Source organism: Macrotis lagotis, chromosome 3 (genome assembly GCF_037893015.1).
Source record: "Macrotis lagotis isolate mMagLag1 chromosome 3, bilby.v1.9.chrom.fasta, whole genome shotgun sequence".
Lineage (NCBI taxonomy): Eukaryota > Metazoa > Chordata > Mammalia > Peramelemorphia > Peramelidae > Macrotis > Macrotis lagotis.
In genome coordinates, this window is record NC_133660.1 from 68379446 (window position 1) to 68399923 (window position 20478).

General features: G+C 35.7%; 1 long non-coding RNA gene across 1 annotated transcript in view; it reads right to left on the reverse strand.

The window, feature by feature from the left end:
- Positions 1-949: 949 nt before the first annotated feature.
- LOC141517619 (uncharacterized) overlaps positions 950-20478 on the reverse strand; it is a 170338-nt gene continuing 150809 nt past the window's right edge. Inside the window, exons 9-10 of the long non-coding RNA XR_012476920.1 lie at positions 3491-3662; positions 950-3038 (exon numbers count right to left, since the gene is read on the reverse strand). This is a non-coding gene — a long non-coding RNA (uncharacterized LOC141517619). The remainder of the gene's footprint in view (positions 3039-3490; positions 3663-20478) is intronic.

Consider the following 20478-nt stretch of genomic DNA (forward strand, 5'->3'; position numbering starts at 1 on the left):
TTTATAGTCCTTTGGGGATAATTCCAAATTGCTCTACAGAATTGTTGAATCGTTCGCAACTCCTCCAACAGTACATCAATGTCTCAATTTCCCTACATCCCTTTGAGCTTTTATCATTTTCTCCTTCTGTCCTATTAGTTAAGCCAATAGATATAAAGTAGTACCTCAGAATTGATCCAATCTGCATTTCTTCAGTAGTGAAGTAGAGCTAAAAAAAATCAAATAGATTGCATTATAACCTCATCTAAAACTATTCATATCCCTTGATCATTTATCAGTTGAGGAATGGCTCTTATTTTTTAATAATTTGATTCAGATCTCTGTTTGAGAGATAGGTCTTTATCAGAGAGATCCATTTCAAGATTTGTTTCCCCATAATTGCTCTTGCTAACTCTATCTCCCTCTGTCGTATTCCCCTTCACCCCATTTATTCTATTCTCGCTCTTTTCACCCTGTCCCTCCACAAAATTATATTGCACCTGACAACCCTCTCCCTATGATCTTCTCTCCCTTCAATCATCTATATCCCCGCTTCCCCCATTTCCTTTCCCCCTTCCCTTTCCTTTCCTCTCCTATTTTCCTCTAGGGTAAGATAGATTTCTATACCCAATTCACTGTGTATGTTATTCCCTCTCTGAGCCATTTCTAATGAGAATAAGACTCTCACTCCCCCTCACCTACCCCATCTTCCACTCCACTGCAAATGCTTTTTTCCTATCTCTTATATGAAATAGCTTTACCCTAGTCCATCCCTCCTTTCCTTTCTCTGGGTAAATTCCTTTCTCCTCCATTAACTCCATTTTAAAAAATATTTATACCTTCATTCAACTCCCCATCTGTATTTTGTCTATATATACTCCTTCTAACTATCTTAGTAAATAAGAAGGTTTATATGAGTTCTTGGTGTCATCTTCCCATGCATGAATATAAGCAGTTCAACATCAATAAGTCCCTTATAACTTGCCTTTCCTGTTTACCTTCTTTTTTTGCTTCAGTCTTGTTTTTGAAGATCAAATTTTCTGTTTAGCTCTGATTACTTCATCAGGAAAGTTTGAAAGTCCCCTATTTCATTGAATGTTCATCTTTTCCCCTGAAAGAATATGTTCAATTTTGTTGGTAGTTGATCCTTGATTATAATCCAAGTTCTTTTGCCCTCCAGAATATCATATTTCAAACTGTACAATCCTTTTTGTTTTGGCAAGGAAATGGGCTTAAGTGACTTGCACAAGGTCACACAGCTAGGTAATTGTTAAATGTCTGAGGCTGGATTTGATCTCAGGTCCTCCTGAGTCCAGGGCTGGTACTCTATCCATTGTACCACCTAATTGCTCCTCCTACAATCCCTTTATGTAGAAGCTGCTCAATCTTGTGTTATCCCGACTGTCACTCCACAATATCTGAATTTTTTCTTTCTGGTTGTTTGAAATATTTTTTCCTTGACTTGAGAGTTCTGAAATTTTGCTATAATGTTCCTGGCAGTTTTCATTTTGGGATCTCTTTTAAGAAATGATTGATGGATTCTTAATTTCTAGTTTACCCTCTGCTACCCTATGAAAAATGACATCCAGGGGTTTTTTTGGTCATGACTTTTGGATAGTCCAATAATTTTTTTTGCAAGGCAATGGGGTTAAGTGACTTGCCCAAAGTCACCTGACTAGGCAGTTATTAAGTGTCTGAGAACAGATTTGAACTCAGGTCCTCCTGACTCCAGGGCCAGTGCTCTATCCACTATGCCACCTAGCTGCCTCCCAACAATTTTTAAATTATCTCTCCTGGATCTGTTTTCCAGGTCAGTTGTTTTTCCAGTGAGATATTTCACATTTTCTTCTAGGTTTTTCATTCTTTTGGTTTTGTTTGATTGTTTCTTGATTTTTCACAATGTCATCAGCTTCTCTTAGGCTTTAAGGAATTATTTTCTTCAGAGTGCTTCTGTATCTCCTTTTCCATTTGGCCAATTTTGTTTTTTAAGGTATTTTTCTCCTCATTGGCCTATTGAACTGCTTTTTCCATTTGATCCAAACTAGTTTTAAAGATATTTTCTTCAGTATTTTATGTATCTCCTTCACCAAGCTGCTGACTCAGTTTTCATGATTTTCCCACATTGTTCTCATTTCTCTCCCCAATTTTTCCTCTGCATCCATTATTTGATTTTCAAAATCTTTTTTGAGCTCTTCCATAGCCTGAGACCAGACTATGGCTGGAGAAGATATGTCTTTGTTATCTTTATCTGAGTGTATATTTTGATACTCCTTAGAACCACAGTAATTGTCTATGGTTAGATTTTTTTTTCTTTTGTTGTTTGCTCATTTCCCAGCCTATGACTTGATTTTTAACTCTTTGTTATGGTGGTAGAAGATGCACTGTCCCAAGCTTTTGAGGATTTTTGCTGCTGTTTTTAGAGGTACCCTCCAGGGAACTGTAGGTTCTAAATTCCTCCAAAGTCTTATGAGAAGTTTTGACTGCTCTCCTGGCCTCTTGTCTATGGGTGACCATAAGCACTCCCCTCTGTCCTGGAACTTTGAGGATGCTCCCTGCTCAGCTGCAGATGGTAAGCTCTGTTGTGCTAATGTTCTTCCTCCTGAGACTGGGGCCCCAGACCACAACCTACAGTTGGACAAATGGACAAAGTAACACAATCTTACCTCAGGAATAGCAAAGAGACCTTTGTAAACTTTCCGGACTCCCTTACCATTAGTGGGCTGAGCATTGTAGAAGCAGGTACTGGCTGACTCCCCAGGCCTGCTTCTAGTCCCTGGGGCTGGGTGTGCACTGAGGCCTGCACTGGACTGGGCTCAACTCTCACTCTGGTGAAGCAGAGTTTTCCTACTGACCTTCCAAGTTGTCCTTGGCAATTCCTGAGCTGAGAGGCCTGGAAAACATCATTGTTGCCATGGACTGAGCTGGTTGGTATAGTAGATAAAGTGGCAGGCCTGAAGGCTCATTCTCATGAGTTCAAATCTGGCCTCATCCACTAATTGTATGACCCTGGGCAAATCACTTAACCCTGTTTGCCTCAGTTTTCTTACCTGTAAAATCACCTAAAAAAAAAAACAAAATGCAAATCAGTCCCATATTTTTTGCCAAGAAAATCCCAAATGGAGTCATAACTGAAAAACTGAACAACAACAAACTCATCTATTCATGTTAATGGTCAGACTTAATAGAAGAAACCCAAGTCTTGCTTCTCTTGGTAGCCTGCTATATTTTTGACTGGGTAAACCAGCTGTGAAGATTTTGGTCTACCTCCAAATTACTTTTTAAGTGTCCTACTTAAAGGTCTTTCTGTAACAAACTTACTTCCTGGGGTGACAAATTTTATATGTTTGAATTTAGCTTCTTTATCTCAACAACCCAAAGTCACAGTTATGCCTCTCCCTTGCTACCTGAATGGGCCTATTATTTTCATTTCATTTCTATGCTGAAACATCAAGAAAAAACACCCCTTCTCCCACTTTGAGACAGTAGCATCTAAATGTAATTTGATATATACCTGTGTACACAGAGTTGTTGCTCATGGTCTTTAGGTTCATTCCTATAGCTCAAGTTGGTTGCCATTGTCTTCAGTGCAGAATGAATTTTTTCAGGCCTTTGAGATTTCACCTAAATATGTAGACCATTACAGTCATCTTGATTTAATGTCTTGCCCCTGGACGCCAATGATTCTGGAGGAAAGAATGAGGGTGATGACTATATGTAGTTCTGCCTCACTTAAACTCAATTCTCATTTCACTTGTAAGTCAAGACATCACCCTTGTAATGTCACTGGTTCTCTTTGAAAATAAAAAGCAAATAACAACATAATCTAAATCTAATAAGGTCATCTCTTGAGTTGATCAACACTTAGCAAACTGCCTTGAAGGTGAAAAATATTAGAAGTGAGGAGAAAATTTTAGATGAGTAGATCATATTCTGTGAAGAGGTTCAGAGTTTGAAGGGACCTCTAAGGTTGTCTAGTTGATTCATATAAAATCCAGAATGCTCTCTTCAAACTCATGGCATGTAATAATTCCAATTCTATTTGAAGTGAGTTCTCCAACTTTTCCATTTTCAGAGGAAGCTTTTCATTCCATTAAGCCTAAATTGACTTCTCTGATTCTGTCACATGATTGCTATCTTCAAATGCCTGAAATATTTTAAGTTCATCATCTTGCTCCTTTCCCAAGCTTTTTCCATCCTAACTGCTCTTTAACTACTTTAACCAATCCTCATGTGGCATGTTCTCTAGTCTTCTGATTATCCCAAATGCGTTCTGGAAACAGAACTAAATACAGCCAGGTGTGTTCTGACCAGTGCTGCTTACAGTGACACTCTCTCCTCTCTAGTTCTGGACATTGCTTCTATTAATTCAGACTAAGATCTTTTTAGCATTTTTCATTTCTATCATTTCCTAGTTCAGAGAAATGGAGATGAATGTGACGTAAGAGAGTACCTAGCTATCTTCTCATTTTCTGGATCAAGAAACTTCACTTTCATGATTTGCCTCAAATCCTACCTTCTACAAGAAGCTTTGCCTGATTTTCCACTAAGGCTATTGCCTTTCCCCTATGAAATCTCATAGATGATCACCATCCTCTATTCTGTATTCAGTAAATGTGTAGAAAACTGGGTCTGGAGTCAGGAAGACATCCTCCTGAGTTCAAATCCAGCCTCAGACTCTTATTAGTTGTGTAACACTATGCAAGTCATTTAATCTTTGTTGCTTCATTTTCCTCATCTGTAAAATGAGCTGGAGAAGGAAAGGCAAAGCATTCTAATATCTTTCCTCAGAAATCCCCAAATGGGGCCACAAAGAGTTGGAAATGGGAGCAACTAGATGGTGCAGTGGACAGAGCACCAGTCCTGAAGTAGGGAGGGCCTGAGTTCAAATCTAGCTTCAGTCACTAAATACTTACTTAGATGTGTGACCTCTGGCAAAACACTAAACCCTTGCAAAAAAAAAAAAAGAATAACACACAATTGGACATGACTGAAAACAACTAAACAAATAAAGTTTCTGTATATATCTTATATATATTTGGTTCTTCTTCATATGTTATCTCCCCCTTTAGAATATAAGTTCCCCAAGGACAAAGACTGTTTTTGCCTCTCTTTGTACCCCCAGGACTCACTAAGGTAAATATTTGTCCACTGAAGGACTAAGGGAGGTGAATCCCAGTAGAGGAAATGACTTACCCAGGTTCATACAGGTAGTAAATGGCCAAACTGGAATTTGAAATCAGGTTCTTTAACTTACAACCCAGTCTTCTTCCCACTGTGCTATGCCTCCTCATCTCATGGTTTGTGCTGATTCATGTTTTGTAGTCCATTAAAATTCCAAATATGTCCCCCAGATATGTTTGCCTAACCACAGTAATGTCCTTGGAGAACGACCAATGGGAATGCATATGAAAAGTTGCTGTCCTCTGGCAGCCTTATTATTTTACAGTCAAATGCTCACTGCATACAACTCATTTAATTATCATGCTGGCTAAGCAATATTCTCTGTTTTAAAGTTATCACTCATTTAATCTTACAAAATGACTGTTGGAACTAGTATGCCAAAGGCCAATGGAGAAAGATTTAAAACATAAGGAAATGAAAAAATACCACTGACCCTGCTGCTCACATCATCAATGATGCCCTTTTGTTGGTTTTCAGTGTTCTAAACATTAATCTGTAATGCCTCATTTCATTCCTCACCCTGTCGAGTCTGCATTTATAATCTATATGCATCATCACTTGGAGATGGAGCATTCTATTAGATTATTTAGGCCATCTCTTCCTAGCTATGAAGATCATTAAAGAAGCAGCACTAGAAAAATACTTTCTATTCATTACAAACAATAAAGAGCTGGCATTAACACAGCTATTACAGTTGAAAAGAGCTCTTGCATATTGATTCATTTGACTTTTGCAACAACCTCGAGAATGATAATAGCTAGCCTTGATATGGAGATTTCGCATTTGTAAATCACTTTAATAATAATAATAATAATAATAATAATAAAAACAATAATAATAATAAAGTATTTTCTTCATTCTCGAAGATAGACACAACATCAGGGAGGTGATACCCTGACAAGCATGTGAATTGGACTTGAGTGGGGGATGGGGGTGCTGTGCTACATCACCAACCTCACTTTCTCCTCAAGATGGTCCTGGATGAGAGGCAGTTAGGATTAAGGGACTTGCCCAAGGTCATGCGACTTGTAAGGGTGAAGTGTTTGAGGCTAGATTTGACCTCCCGTCCTCCTGAATCCAAGGCCAGGGCTCTAGTCATTACACTATCTAGCTGCCCTTGCAAATTGCATGTTATCTCAAGTAAGATCTGGGCTATTTTTGTTCTCATTTTACAGATGAAATAAGTAGTTCATGCTAGTCTCATTTAACAGATGTGGATGCTGAGACCCAAAAAGGATAAGTGACTTGCCCAGATAACAATTTTGGTAAATCCGGAAGTTGGGCAGATAGGTGGCATGATGGATGGCACACTAGACTTGGATTCAGGAAAACTCATCATCCTGTGTTTAAATCTAGCTTCAGATATCTAACTGCATTAAATTTAGCTGTATGACCCTGGGCAAGTCATTTAATACTGTTTGCCTCAGCTTTCTCATCCATAAAATGAGCTGGAAAAGAAAATAAAAAAACACTTCAGCATTTTTGCTAAGAAAACTCCAAATAGGGTAATAAAGAGTCAGAAACAGTTGAAAACAACTGAAAAAAGTCTTGGAGCTAGAATCTGAACCAACATCCAAGTCCAACACTCCTCCCAAAGCACATCACTATTCTTGCTGACTGAGAAGAAGTGTGGTAGATAAAGTGACCTTCAGCTCACCTCAGGCATGTCCTGGATGTGTGGTCCTGGACAAGTCTCCAAAATCACCAATCATCATAATCAATTGCTTATATTTATATAGTGCTGCCCTAAGAACTTTTATATGTCTCATTTTAACCCCACAACAGCACCAGGAGTAGGTGCTATTATTTTTCCAACTTTATATTTAAAGAAACTGAGGCAGCTAGAGGTTGAATGACTTGCCCAGGGTTACATAGCTAGCAAACTACTGAGGCAATATTTTCCTGAATCCCAGTCCAACACTTCTTCCTATTTTTAAAAGAGTTAACTGATTGACACTGGCAGAGTATGTTTTCTTATTAGTAGTTCCCTACACCAGTAAAACTGTAGACCTGGACAAAAACAAGCAACAAACTGATACCTCTCAAAGTGTAGAAATCCCAGTGCTTCAGTGATTTTTGAATTTGGATAGGTGACTTGCCCAGGTAACAATGTTGGTAAATTTGGGATTTGGGCACTAGGTAACACATTAGATAGCACACTGAACTTGGTATGAGTGTCTCCTTTCCCAATGCTGAATATAATTGTTTCATGATAGAGAATTTTAAAAAATTCTTGGGATGGCTAGGTGGCGCAATGGATGGAGCACCAGCCCTGGAGTCAGGAGTACCTGAGTTCAAATCTGTCCTCAGACACTTAATAATTACCTAGCTGTGTGGCCTTGGGCAAGCCACTTAACCCTATTTGCAAAAACCTTAAAAAAATTTCTTTATTGGTGTCCAGTGTATTTGAACTGGCTTTTGGACAACAGACATGCAGTTTATCTGGAAAGCTCCCTAAGTGAAGCATTTTCATTTTATCATTTTCAGATCTTTGATACTTACTAAGAATCTATTTCAGAAAACTCAATAAATATTGCTTTATTATCTAGATTTAATTTTTTAATAGAATCTATTACATGGAAGGTGCTCTTATGTTTCTGGCATCTAACCTTCCTAATAATATGGTCCACAAGTACAGTAGGTGTATTGGGATGGAAAGAGTTCTCCTGTGCTGGAAATCTCCCAATCAAAACCAGTATACCACTTGTCAGAAATGATATATTAAGCATTCCTGTTCTGACTAGGACTAGGTGAACTCTATGAAGTTCTATATTTCTATGAGTTCAGAAATTATCATTTTTTAATTCCCTTTTTATAGATGAGGGAACAAGTTGGGGGAAGGCTAAGTCATGCTATAGTAGTTCCATATAAATAATTTCTTCTTGGCAAGCAAACAGGTCATGGATTGCTACCAAATTTGGATAAATGTCAGAGGTAAAAGTAAAGAAACAGACTACCCATGCAACTGAGCCCCATATTTATAAACTTTAATTGGCAAAGAATGATGGATATTCCAAAACCTCAAAAACCAAAAAATGCATAATGTTAACTTAAAAGATTTTTCATGCCAGTTGGAACCACAGTATTTAGAGTGAGTAGTTTTATGGTAATAACATAATAGTAACCTTCATCCTCAAATAACAGAGTTTTACAGAATCAGTCAGTGCTTAGTACCATTTTGAGATATCTCACATAAATAACTATAATGCAACAAGAAAAGGAGCGTCTCATCCAAGGCATATAGTAGAAAGGGAAATGGAGGCTAAATTCTTAGAGGGTCTTTTTTTTGTAAAGGGTTGAAAAGAGAAAATAGCCATTATAGTTGAATATCAATGACTTGTTCATAACCTTAGTTACTTTGATCATATGATTATAGAGGATTGTAGATTTGAATCTGGAAAACACCATTAGTGATCATTCTACAAAGGAGGAACTGGAGAGGCAGAAGTTTTGTGACTTGCCCAGGTCACACAGTCAGCAACTACCTGAAGTGGGATTCAAACATATGTCTTTCTTATTCTAAGTCCAGTGCTCTTAAGTGCAAGGTAAATGCAATCATCAAGATTACTCTTAAAGAAAATATACTCGCTCTTATCTTATGTGTGTATCTATAATTAATGGCAGCTGGGTGGTTCAGTGAACAGAGTACCAGGCCTGCCATCAGGAAGTCTCATCTTCCCCAGTTCAAGCCTACCCTCACACATTTACTGGTTGTATAAATCCTGAACAATCACTTAACCCTGTTTGCCTCAGTTTCCTCATCTATAAAAATTAGCTGGAGAAGGAAATGACAAATCATTCCAATAAGAAAACCCCAAATGGGATCACAAAGAATAGGACATCACCAAATGGTATGGAGAACTCCCGATAAGGAAATTCCCTCTACCATTGCAAATCAGCAACTGTCCTGTATATCATAGATTTACTATGTTACTGAAAATTTGAGTTTCTTGTTTAGGGTCATACAGCCAATATGTAACAGAAACTTGAACTCAAATTTTCCTAATTCTGTGACCACCATTCCATGCTCTATTTCACTCATTTGTTTCCTGCATAAAATAAGAATAATCCGTTAGATAAACCTGTAAGATATAAGATGGAAACTTTTACTTTCTCCATTTTTCTGACCTGACCCAATTCAATCCTCCTTGGGCTGCCAGGTGTCTTCCCTCTCTCTCTCTTCCCAAGAAGCCTAAGAGGTGGTTTGTTTGCAGGGCTGTGGCGTGGAAGAAGAATTCAAATAGTTGTACTTGTACCAGGAGGGAAGGATTAGGAATAGTGAAGAAAATTACTAACCAAATTATATATAGATATATGTGTATAATGCATGTATACATTTTATACACATACATATATAAAGTGTGTAAGTATATACATATATTTTATTTATGTATTTGTTTAATGTAATATATATATATATATATATATATGTAAAAAGTGGGGGAGAGTCTAATACATAACTTGCTAATTATTAGAATTAGTAAGGTGGAATAGTCTATCGTGGAGGTGATGAGTTTCCTCTTTTTTTTTTTAGGTTTTTTTGTAAGGCAAACGGGGTTAAGTGGCTTGCCTAAGGCCACCCAGCTAGGTAATTATTAAGTGTCTGAGACTGGATTTGAACCCAGATGCTCCTGACTCCAGGGCCGGTGCTTTATCTACTATGCCACCTAGCCACCCCCTGAGTTTCCTCTTGAGGAAGACTTTCAGGAAAAGGTAGTATCTTCAATAACTAAAGGCAGTTTAATAGACCTACCCACATCTCTTCTAAGCATTTTATATCCAGAGTGTTCTACTTATTCTGTCATTTTCTTCAGTGGTTGCATCCTTAAGCACCAGAGTTTTAACTTAGTAAAAAGTATTCTCAAATCCATTGAGCCCATAGTTAATCAGTCCTCTTAACTTGCAAAGGATGCAAGAATTAAAGTTGTTTTTGGTGTGAATCTTCTTCAAAGTTTTATAATCTGGTATCTTTGTACCCTAGGACTTGACCCTTAGGTGACCTTAGGCAAATCATTTTACTTTGCTGAACCTCAGTTTCTTCATCTGTAAAATGAAGCTCCTGCCCACTCTAAATCTGTTATCTCATGATCAAAACTTTTCATTCTGGGAAGAAGTATGCATAAGCCTATAGGACTTTGAAAAAATTCTACTATCTATCCCCTAGCCTTAGGCAGGATCATGGTTAATGTGTGATAATGGGGATACTATCTCCTATTTTTGGAGACTGATAGACACACACACACACACACACACACACACACAAACACACAAATATTACAACTTCTCTCAGTAACCAATTTCACTGTGTACCTTCCTTTATTGTGTTAAGAAAGCTTTCTTTTTAAGTTAATGCTATTCTAATGAAGGTGATTGGTCACTCATTATCCTGAGTCTGAGAGCCCTTCATGCTGGGCTCTGATTGAACTGCCCAAGAATAATTAATAATTAATAGAGGTAGCTGATGTTCCTTGTAAAGGTCAGCCTTCTGAAGCCTTTCCCAGGCAACTAATCCTCTACCCTGGGGAATTCATGCCCCTGCATTTGATCCCTATGTTCCTGTCCCTTCAAAATTGGGCTCTTTCTTCATGTATTTTTTCTTTCTTCTTCCTACCTTCCCTTCCTTCCAAATTATCTTGTCTTTATTTTGTATGTAGTTATTTATACACTTGTTGTATATATTATAGAGGTAGTGTAGTATAAGTTTTATAAGAGTGAGGAGTGCTTCATTTTTGTCATTGTATCCCCTTTTAGTTCTGAATATATTATTTTCTGATTTTTTTACCTAATTGCCAATTGGTATCTCAGACTCAAAAATTATAAAATAGAGTTTATTAATCTTTATTTATTTATTTTCATCCATATGCACATGCATATTTCCAAGTTACAAAATTTCCCTCCATCCTCCCTTCCCAAGCCCTGCCACTCAGCAGAGAACATCATTTTACATACATATTTTGTTAAACATGTTTACAAATTAGTAATTTTTGGCACAAGGAATTAGGATTAGGGGAAATAGATACATAAGAGATAATTTTCATAAAGTGTTCATCAGATTTGGAAGGGTTATTTTTTCTCTGTGTGTTTTGTTTTGTTTGTTTTTCTTCCTTTGGGGATAATATACTCCATAACCAGTCAAATACAGTTGTCCTAACTCTCATGACTGTCAAGAGAAATTGCTTCCATTAAGGTTGCTCATCTCATAATGTTGTTGATCTGTCCATTGTTCTCTTGGGCTTACTCAATCCCCTCAGCATCAAATGCTGTAAGTCATTCCATGCTTCTCTAGAGTTCGACTATTTATGGTTTCTTATAGAATAACAGTATTACATAGCATTCATGTACCATAACTTGTTTAGCCATTCCCCAATTGATGGACATCCCCTCAGTTTCCAATTCTTTGCCACTACAAAAATGAGCTGCTATGAATATTTTTGAACATGTCGGACTTTTCCCATTTTTTAATAATTTTTTTGGATATAGGCCTAGAATTGGAATTGCTGGGTCAAAAGGTATGAACAGTTCTGTTGCTTTTTGGACACAGTTCCATATTGCTCTCCAGAAAGGTTGGATCTGTTCACAACTCCACCAGCAATGCATGAATATCCCAATCCTCCCATAACCTATCCAACATTTATCTTTTCCCCTTTATCTCATCTTTGTCAGTCTGATAGGTCTGAGATGATACCCCATTGTTGTTTTAATTTGCATTTCTCTAATCAATAATGATTTGAAGCATTTTTCCATATGATTATATATAGCTTTAATTTCTTCATTTGAAAACTGTTCATAGCCTTTGGCCATTTATCAACTGGAAAACGATTTGTGATCTTAAAAATTTGATGCAATTCTCTATTTTTTTTAGAAATGAGACTTTTATCAGAATTCCTTGTTGTGAAGATTATTTCCCAGCTTTCTGCTTTCCTTCTAATCTTGGAAGCATTAATTTTATTAGTGCAAAACCTTTTTAATTTAATATAGTCAGAATCATTCATTTTGTAGTTTATAATGTATTCTACTTCTTGTTTAGTCATAAATTTATCCCTTTTCCATAGATAAGATAGAGTATATTTTGGTCTATTAATTTATCTATGGTGTCACTCTTAATGTCTAATTCTGAACCCATTTGACTTAAATTTTGAAATAGGGTGTGAGATGTGGATCTATGCCTAGTTTTTGCCATACTATTTTCCATTTCCCAACAATTTTTGTTAAATAGTGAGTTCTTATCCCAGAAGCTAATGTCCTTGGGTTTGTCAAATAGTAGATTGCTGTAGTCATTTACTGAAGTCTATTTTAAACCTATCCTAATCCACTGATCCATTAATCTGTTTCTTAACCAGTACCAGGTAGTTTTGATGACTGCTGCTTTATAGTGTAGTTTTATATCTGCTAGAGCTAGGCCACCTTCCTTTACATGTTTTTCATCAGTTCCCTTGCTATACTTTCCCTTTTGTTGCTCCAGATGAATTTTGTTACTATTTTTTCTAGCTTGGTAAAGTAATTATTTGGTAGTTTGATTGGTGTGACACTGAATAAGTAATTTAATATAGGAAGAATTGTCATTTTTTATTATATAAATTTGACCTAACCATGAGCATTTGATATTTTCCAGTTGTTTAGATCTGACTTTATTTGGGTGAGGAGAGGTTTATAATTATGTTCATATAATTTCTGGGTTTGTCGTGGGAGGTAGATTCCCAAGTATTTAATGTTGTCTACAGTTATTTTAAATGGAATTATATAAAGTAAGAAAATAATATATTTAGAACTAAAATCAACCTTATATGATATTCAAACTAATTTTCATCTTTTTATATTAAGAAATAGATACTGATCTATCTGAAACCATCAACAAGCATTATGTTCAATGGGGAGAGGCTAGAGACATTCCCAATAAGATCAGGGGTGAAACAAGGATGTCCATGATCACCACTACTATTCAATATCGTATTAGAAATGTTAGCTTCAGCAATTAGAGAAGAAAAAGAAATTGAAGGAATTAGAATTGGGAAGGAAGAGACAAAATTCTCACTCTTTGCAGCCATGATGGTCTACCTAGAGAATTCCAAGAAATCATCCAAAAAACTACTGGAAACAATTAGCAATTTTAGCAAAGTTGCAGGTTATAAAATAAACCCTCATAAATACTCAACTTTTCTATATATGTCTAGCAAGATAAAGCAGCAAGAGCTAGAAAGAGAAATCTCATTCAAAGTACCTCAGACAAGTCTATTGCCAAGACAGACTCAGAAACTTTTTGAAAACAATTATAAAACACTTCTCACACAAATTAAATCAGATTTAAATAACTAGGCAAATATGAACTGCTCATGGATACACAGAGCTAATATAATAAAAATGATAATTCTACCAAAACTAAACTACCTGCTTAGTGCCCTACCAATCAAAATTCCAAAACAATACTTTAATGAGTTAAAAAATTGAAAGTATATTCATATGGAGAAATAAAAATTCAAGAATTTCCAGGAATTTAATGAGAAAAATGCAAAAGAAGGGGGCTTAGCCCTATCTTATCTAAAATTATATTATAAAGCATCAGTCATCAAAACTGTCTGGTATTGGCTAAGAAATAGAGTGATGAACCAGTGGAATAGACTAGGTGCAAAAGCAAGAGACAATTATAGTAATCTGCTGTTTGATAAACCCAAAGAGTGCGGCTATTGGGATAAAAACCTCTCTTTGATAAAAACTGCTGGGAAAATTGGAAGTTAGTATGGAAGAAACTTAAATTAGACCAACACCTCACACCCTTTACCAAGATAAGATCCAAATGGTTACAGGACATAGGCATAAAAAACAATACTATAAGCAAATTAGAAGATCAAGGACTAGTTACCTGTCAGATCTATGGAAAGGGGAGCAGTTTATGACTAAGGAAGAGATGGAGAACATCACCAAAAACAAGCTAGATGATTTCGATTACATTAAATTAAAAAGCTTTTGCACAGATAAAACTACTGTAACCAAGATCAAAAGAAATGTAGTAAATTGGGAAACAATCTTTACAAGTAATGATTCTGACAAAGAACTCATTTCTAAAATATGCAGAGAGCTGAGTCATATTTTAAAAAAAAGCCATTCCCCAATTGACAAATGGTCAAAGGATATGCAAAGGCAATTTACAGATGAGGAGATCAAAGCAATCCATAGCCATATGAAAAATTGTTCTAAATCATTAATTATTAGAGAAATGCAAATCAAGGCTTCTCTGAGGTACCATCTCACACCTCTCAGACTGGCCAATATGACCAGAAAGGATAATGATCATTGTTGGAGGGGTTGTGGGAAATCTGGGACACTATTACACTGTTGGTGGAGCTGTGGACTCATCCAGCCTTTCTGGAGAGAAATTTGGAACTAGGCCCAAAGGGCAACAAAAATTTGTATACCCTTTGATCTAACAATAGACCACTTCTGGGTCTATACCCTGAAGAGATGATGAAAAAGGTTAAAAACATCACTTGTACAAAAATATTCATAGCAGCCCTGTTTGTGGTGGCAAAGAATTGGAAATCAAGTAAATGTCCTTCAATTGGGGAATGGCTTAGCAAACCATTGTATATGTATGTCATGGAACACTATTGTTCTATTAGAAACCAGGAGGGACTGGAATTCAGGGAAGCCTGAAGGGATTTGCATGAACTGATGCTGAGTGAGATGAGCAGAACTGGAAAAACACTGTACACCCTATCAGCAACATGGGGGTGATGTTCAACCTTGATGGACTTGCTCGTTCTATCAGTGCAACAATCAGGGACAATTTTGGGCTGTCTTCAATGGACAATACTATCTGTATCCAGATAAAGAGCTGTGGAGTTTGAACAAAGTTCAAGGACTATTTTCTTTAATTTAGAAAAAAACAGGTATCTTATTGTCTGATCTTGTTATCTCTTATACTTTTTGTTTCTTCCTTAAGGATGTGCTTTCTCTCTGTCATTACACTCAGTTTGGATCAATGTACAACAAGGAAACAAAATAAAGACTGACAGATTGCTTTCTGTAGGGGGAGAGGTAGGGGAGGGAATTAAGATTGGGAGAAAAATTGTAAAACTCAAATAAAATCTTTAAATTTATTTTTAAATTTTAAAAATTTTAAAAAAAGAAATAGAAACTGAGAAAGTGACTTTGCTAGGGTTACAGAGTTAGTGTATGAGTCAAGATTCAAACCTAGGTTGATGCAGCATTTGACTGTTTGAGGTAGATATGAACTCATGAAGATGAGTCTTCCTGATTCCAAACCTAAGTTATGTGAGTTTATTTTATCCTGCTACTTTGCTGAATTTATTAATTGTTCGAAGGAGTTTTTAAAATTATTTTCTTGAGTTTTCCTGGTGTACCATCATATCATCTGAAAAGAGTGAAAGTTTTGCTTCCTCACTGCCCATTCTTCAATTTCTTTTTCTTCTCTTATTACTAGCATTTCTAGTACTATATTGAATGGTAATGTGATAATGAGCATCCTTGTTTCATTCTGATTTTATTGGAAATGCTCTAAATTTATTCCCATTAAATATAATATTTGTTGATGTTTTAGATAGATACTACCTTTTTTAAGGAAAACTCATTTTATTCCTAAATTTTCTAATATTTTAAATAATAATGGATTGTTGTATTTTATCAAAGGTTTTATCAGCATCTTTTGAGATTATATGATTTATGTTGGTTTTGCTAGTGATATGTTTAATTATGTTGAGTGTTTTCCTAATATTGAACCATCTTTGCCTGCCTGGTATAAATCTAACTTGCTAAAAAATTTTATTTAAGACTTTTGTATCAATATTCATTAGGGAGATTGGTCTATAATTATTAAGCAATTATTATATGTTAGGAAAGCTTTTTTTCTTTTTCTGTTGTGGTCCTTCCTGGTTTAGGTATCAGCATAATGTTGGTCTCATAAAAGGAGTGTGGCAGAACTCCTTCCTCTCCTATTTTTTTTAAAATAGTTTATGTAGATTAGGAATTAATTGTTCCTTAAATGTTTGGTAGAATTCACTTGTAAAGCCATCTGGACCTGAAGACTTTTTCTTAGGGAGTTTATTGATGGTATCTTTGTTTTCTTTTTTTGAAATGGGGTTATTAAAGTAATTTATTTCCTCTTCTGTTAATCTAGGCAATTTGTATTTTTGTAAATATTCATCCATTTCACTCAAATTATCCAATTTATTGGCATACAGTTTAGCAAAGTAGCTCTGAATTATCTCTTTAATTTCCTCCTCATTGGTGGTTAGTCACCCTTTTCATTTTTGATACTGGTAATTTGGTTATCTTCTTTCTTTTTTGCCTATTTTATTGTTTGTCTATTTTATTGGCTTTTTCATGAAAACAACACTTTGTTTTATTTGTGAGATCAATGGTTTTCTTGCTTTCAATTTTATTAATCTCTCCCTTTATTTTCAAAGTTTCTAATTTGGTATTTAATTGGGGTTGTTTAATTTGTTTCTTTTCCAGCTTTTTCATTTGCATACCAAATTACTGATCTATTCTTTCTCTATTTTATTCATATAGGCATTTAGAGATATAAAGTTTCCCCTCAAAACTGCCTTGGCTGCAACCCATAAATTTTGATATGATATATATTGCTATTACCATTTTCTTGGATATAATTACTGATTATTTCTATTATTTGCTGTTTGATCCACGCATTATTTAATATAAAGTTATTTAATTTCAAATTAGTTCTTAGTTTATCTTTCCCTAACCATTTATTACATGTAATTTTTATTGCATCACAGTCTGAAAAGTGTGTATTTATTATTTCTGCCTTTCTGCATTTGATTATAAGGTTTTTGTGCCCTAGTACATGATTGGTTTTGGTGTAGGTGCCATGTAAGGTATCCCCATTAAGTTTTCTCCAGAGGTCTATCATATCTAAGTTTTCTAAGATTTCATTCATCTTCTTAACTTCCTTCTTGTTTATTTTGTTGTTAGATTTATCTAATTCTGATTATTAAAGTTTTGCTTTCTATTTCTCCTTGTAATTCACTCAGTATTTCCTCTATGAATTTAGATGCCATACCAGTAGGTACACACATGTTTAGTAATGATATAGCTTCATTACCAATGCTGCCTTCTAAGAAGATGTAGTTTCCTTCCTTATCCCTTTTAATGAGACTGATTTTTGCTTTTACTTTGTATGAGATTAGAATCCTTACTCCATATTTTTTTACTTCATCTTGAGGCATAATATATTTTGCTCTCACCTTTTACCTTTACCCTGTGTGTATGTCTCTCCTTCAAATGTGTTTCTTGTAAACAACATATTGTAGGATTCTGATTTTTAATCCATTCTACTATCCTCTTCTATTTTACAACACAACTCATCCCAATCACATTTACAGTTAACGTTACTAATTCTGTATTTCCCACCATGCTATCTTTCTTCATTTATATTTATCTCTTTTCTTTTCCTTTTCTCTTATTCCTGACTTTTCTTTTAGAAATTTAAAGTTTATTTTCACTTATACCTTCCCTTCCTGTTATCAGTCCCTTCTTCCCTATCTTTCCCTTTCCCAGTCCCCACACCCCCCTTCCCTGTAGATTAAGTTAGATTTTTAAACCCAAATGGGAATGTCTCTTATTCCCTCCCTAGGTTACACCCATTGAATAGAATTTACTCAGCATTCCCATTCTCCCTTCTTTCCCTCTAAAATTATAAATCTTTGTGCCTCTTCCTGGGTGTGCTAATATTATTAATCAGGTTTCATCAATCACAGTTTGATTATTTGATTGCTTGATAAACTCCTATTGTTAAGATATCATCACAGATTGCTTATTTGCTTGATAAGCAGCATTGACTCAAATTGCATAAAATTATTATTATAATCATTTTTTACCTTATCTCCTTTTCAAGTCTCTTTCAAGTACACACAATCCTCTTCAGAGCCAAAGCCATATAATTTCTTGGAACTATTTGTGCCCCTCCCCCCAGGCCTATTTATTTACACTTTACCTAGCTCACCCTCCTCAGCATCCAGAGTACTTAACACCTTGTTAAGTGAAGCATAAGTCAAACCCTAATCTAATTAACTGTAACAACCTTAAAGATCTCTAAGTACTGGGAGGCTCTGGAGGTCTCACCTGAGAACTTTACAAATGATTGAAAGTTACAGACACTGACTCAGGTCCTTGAAATTGTTTGATACCCTCATTAGACAAGGTGCTAAGCCCCATGTGATTAAAATGAGTCTCTGCTTTTCTTCAGGGCTTTTTGTCTCAAACATAATCTTGGACCTTTTCAATTGAGAGATAAGACCCAATTATACCCATATCTTTGGGGTTCATTCACTTCAATTATATTCTACCTTGTAACTATCCTAAGAGAAGCAAATTTCTAAAGAATTAGAATTATTAACTCTTCCCTTTTAGGACTGTATACAATTTGATAGTCTTGACCACCATTTGATTTGTTTTGTTTTGTTTTTTCATTCCTCTTTTTCATTTACCTTTTTTTATGAAACTCTTGAGTTATGTATTTGGCAATTGAATTCATTGTTCAGTTCTGCTCTTTGTGTCAGGAAATTCTGAAAGTCTTCTATTTCTTTGAACATCCATCTTTGTCCCTGAAAGTATATGCTGAATTTTACAGGGTAGTACATTGTGGGTTGTAAACCCAGGTCTTTTCTCTCCAAAATAAACTATTTCAGGTCTTCCAATCCTTCAGTGGTGAGACTGATAGGTCCGGTATGAGTCTGATTCTGTATCCTTCATATTTGAATTGTTTCTTTTTTGCTGCTTACAATATTCTCTCCTTTATTTGAGAAGTCTGGAATTTACCTATTAGTCCTTTGAGTTTTTATCTTGGGATCTCTTTCAGGAGGGGTTTAGTGGATTCTTTCAACAGTTATATTGTTGTCTTGCTCTCATAGATTTGGACAGTTTTCCCTTATAATTTCCTACATGATGTTCTTTTCTTGATCCAGGCTTTCTAGTAGTCATGATTCATAGATTGTCTCTCCTGGATCTATTTTCCAGGTCATTTGTTTTCCCTAAAAGGTACCTTACATTTTCTTCATTTTTTTTCAATCTTTTTATTTTGTTTGATGGAATCTTGTAGTCTTGTGGATTCATTGTTTTCTATTTGTTCAATTCTAAATTTTAGAGTTTTATTTTCTTCAATTAGCTTCTGTATTTCCATTTCCAGTTGGTTATTTTTACTTTTAATGGAGCTGATGTCTTTGGTCAATTTTTCATAATTTTCCTGCATGACTTTCATTTCTTTTTTCCACTTTTCTTATTCCCTCTCTTCTTTGGTTTTTTAAAGCCCATTTTTTAAAGCTCTTCAATGAGCTTTTGTATTTGAGTCCAATTTATAGACTGTTTTGATACTTCCCCTGTGAATAATTTTTCACTGCTTTCTTTTCAGACATGTCATTGCTGTTATCTTTGTCTATAGTTTTCTAAGTCAGCATTCTTTTAACTTTTTGATTCATCATTGCTGTTTTATCTCTGCTCGTGGAGAACAGGCAGTATAGGTCCAGGTTTCTTTTATTTTTTTGCTGGGGTTAGGATCTGATCCCTTTCTTGCTATTTACCAAGATGTTACATATGCATTCCAGGCCTTGCTTTTCAGAGGTTTCTTTATTTTCCCCCTCCTTCCCTGCTGGCTTGCTATCTAACTGCCAGGACCTCAGCTGTTGTTAAGCTGTCAGGACCTGGATTGCATTGTGGTTAAAAGCCCTCTTCTGGCTTTCTGTCTCTCTGGCCTTATGGACTTTATTTCTACTTTTTCCTCGAAGAGACAGACCTTTACTAAGATCTTCTACGTGTCTACAGTTGAAAACTTCTTTGAATCTTCTCTTTTTCTTAGTGGGATCTGTAGTTTAAATGTCAGAGTAGAGGCTTCATTTATCTTTGATAGGGAAAAGCTCCAGGAGCATGTTAGCTTTGTGCTGCCATCTTGGCTCCACCCCAGAAGTCCAGAGCTAATAAATCTTTTTCCTTCAAACCTATTTCTGACATATGTTGGGAATGAGATCATTACTCCTATCAATAACATCACTATTCAGAGAAAGAGGGAGAGAGGAGGGAGAGCACTCAAAGGGTCCCAGCTCCCTACCCAAACCATCAGAGATTTGGGAAAGTATGACCCCAAAAAGAGCCTCAAGTTTTTCTCACACTCCTAGCTTATTATGCCCAAAACCCAGAGTAGACCTTGAAGAAAATAACCTTAACAAAACTCATTTTTAGAGTCTTTCCCCAAAGAAATTCTAAAAAAGTACTCACTGGACAAAGTAATAGATAACATATATAAGACAATTATTTACTAGCCATTACATAGCATATTGAGTTTTGCAAAGC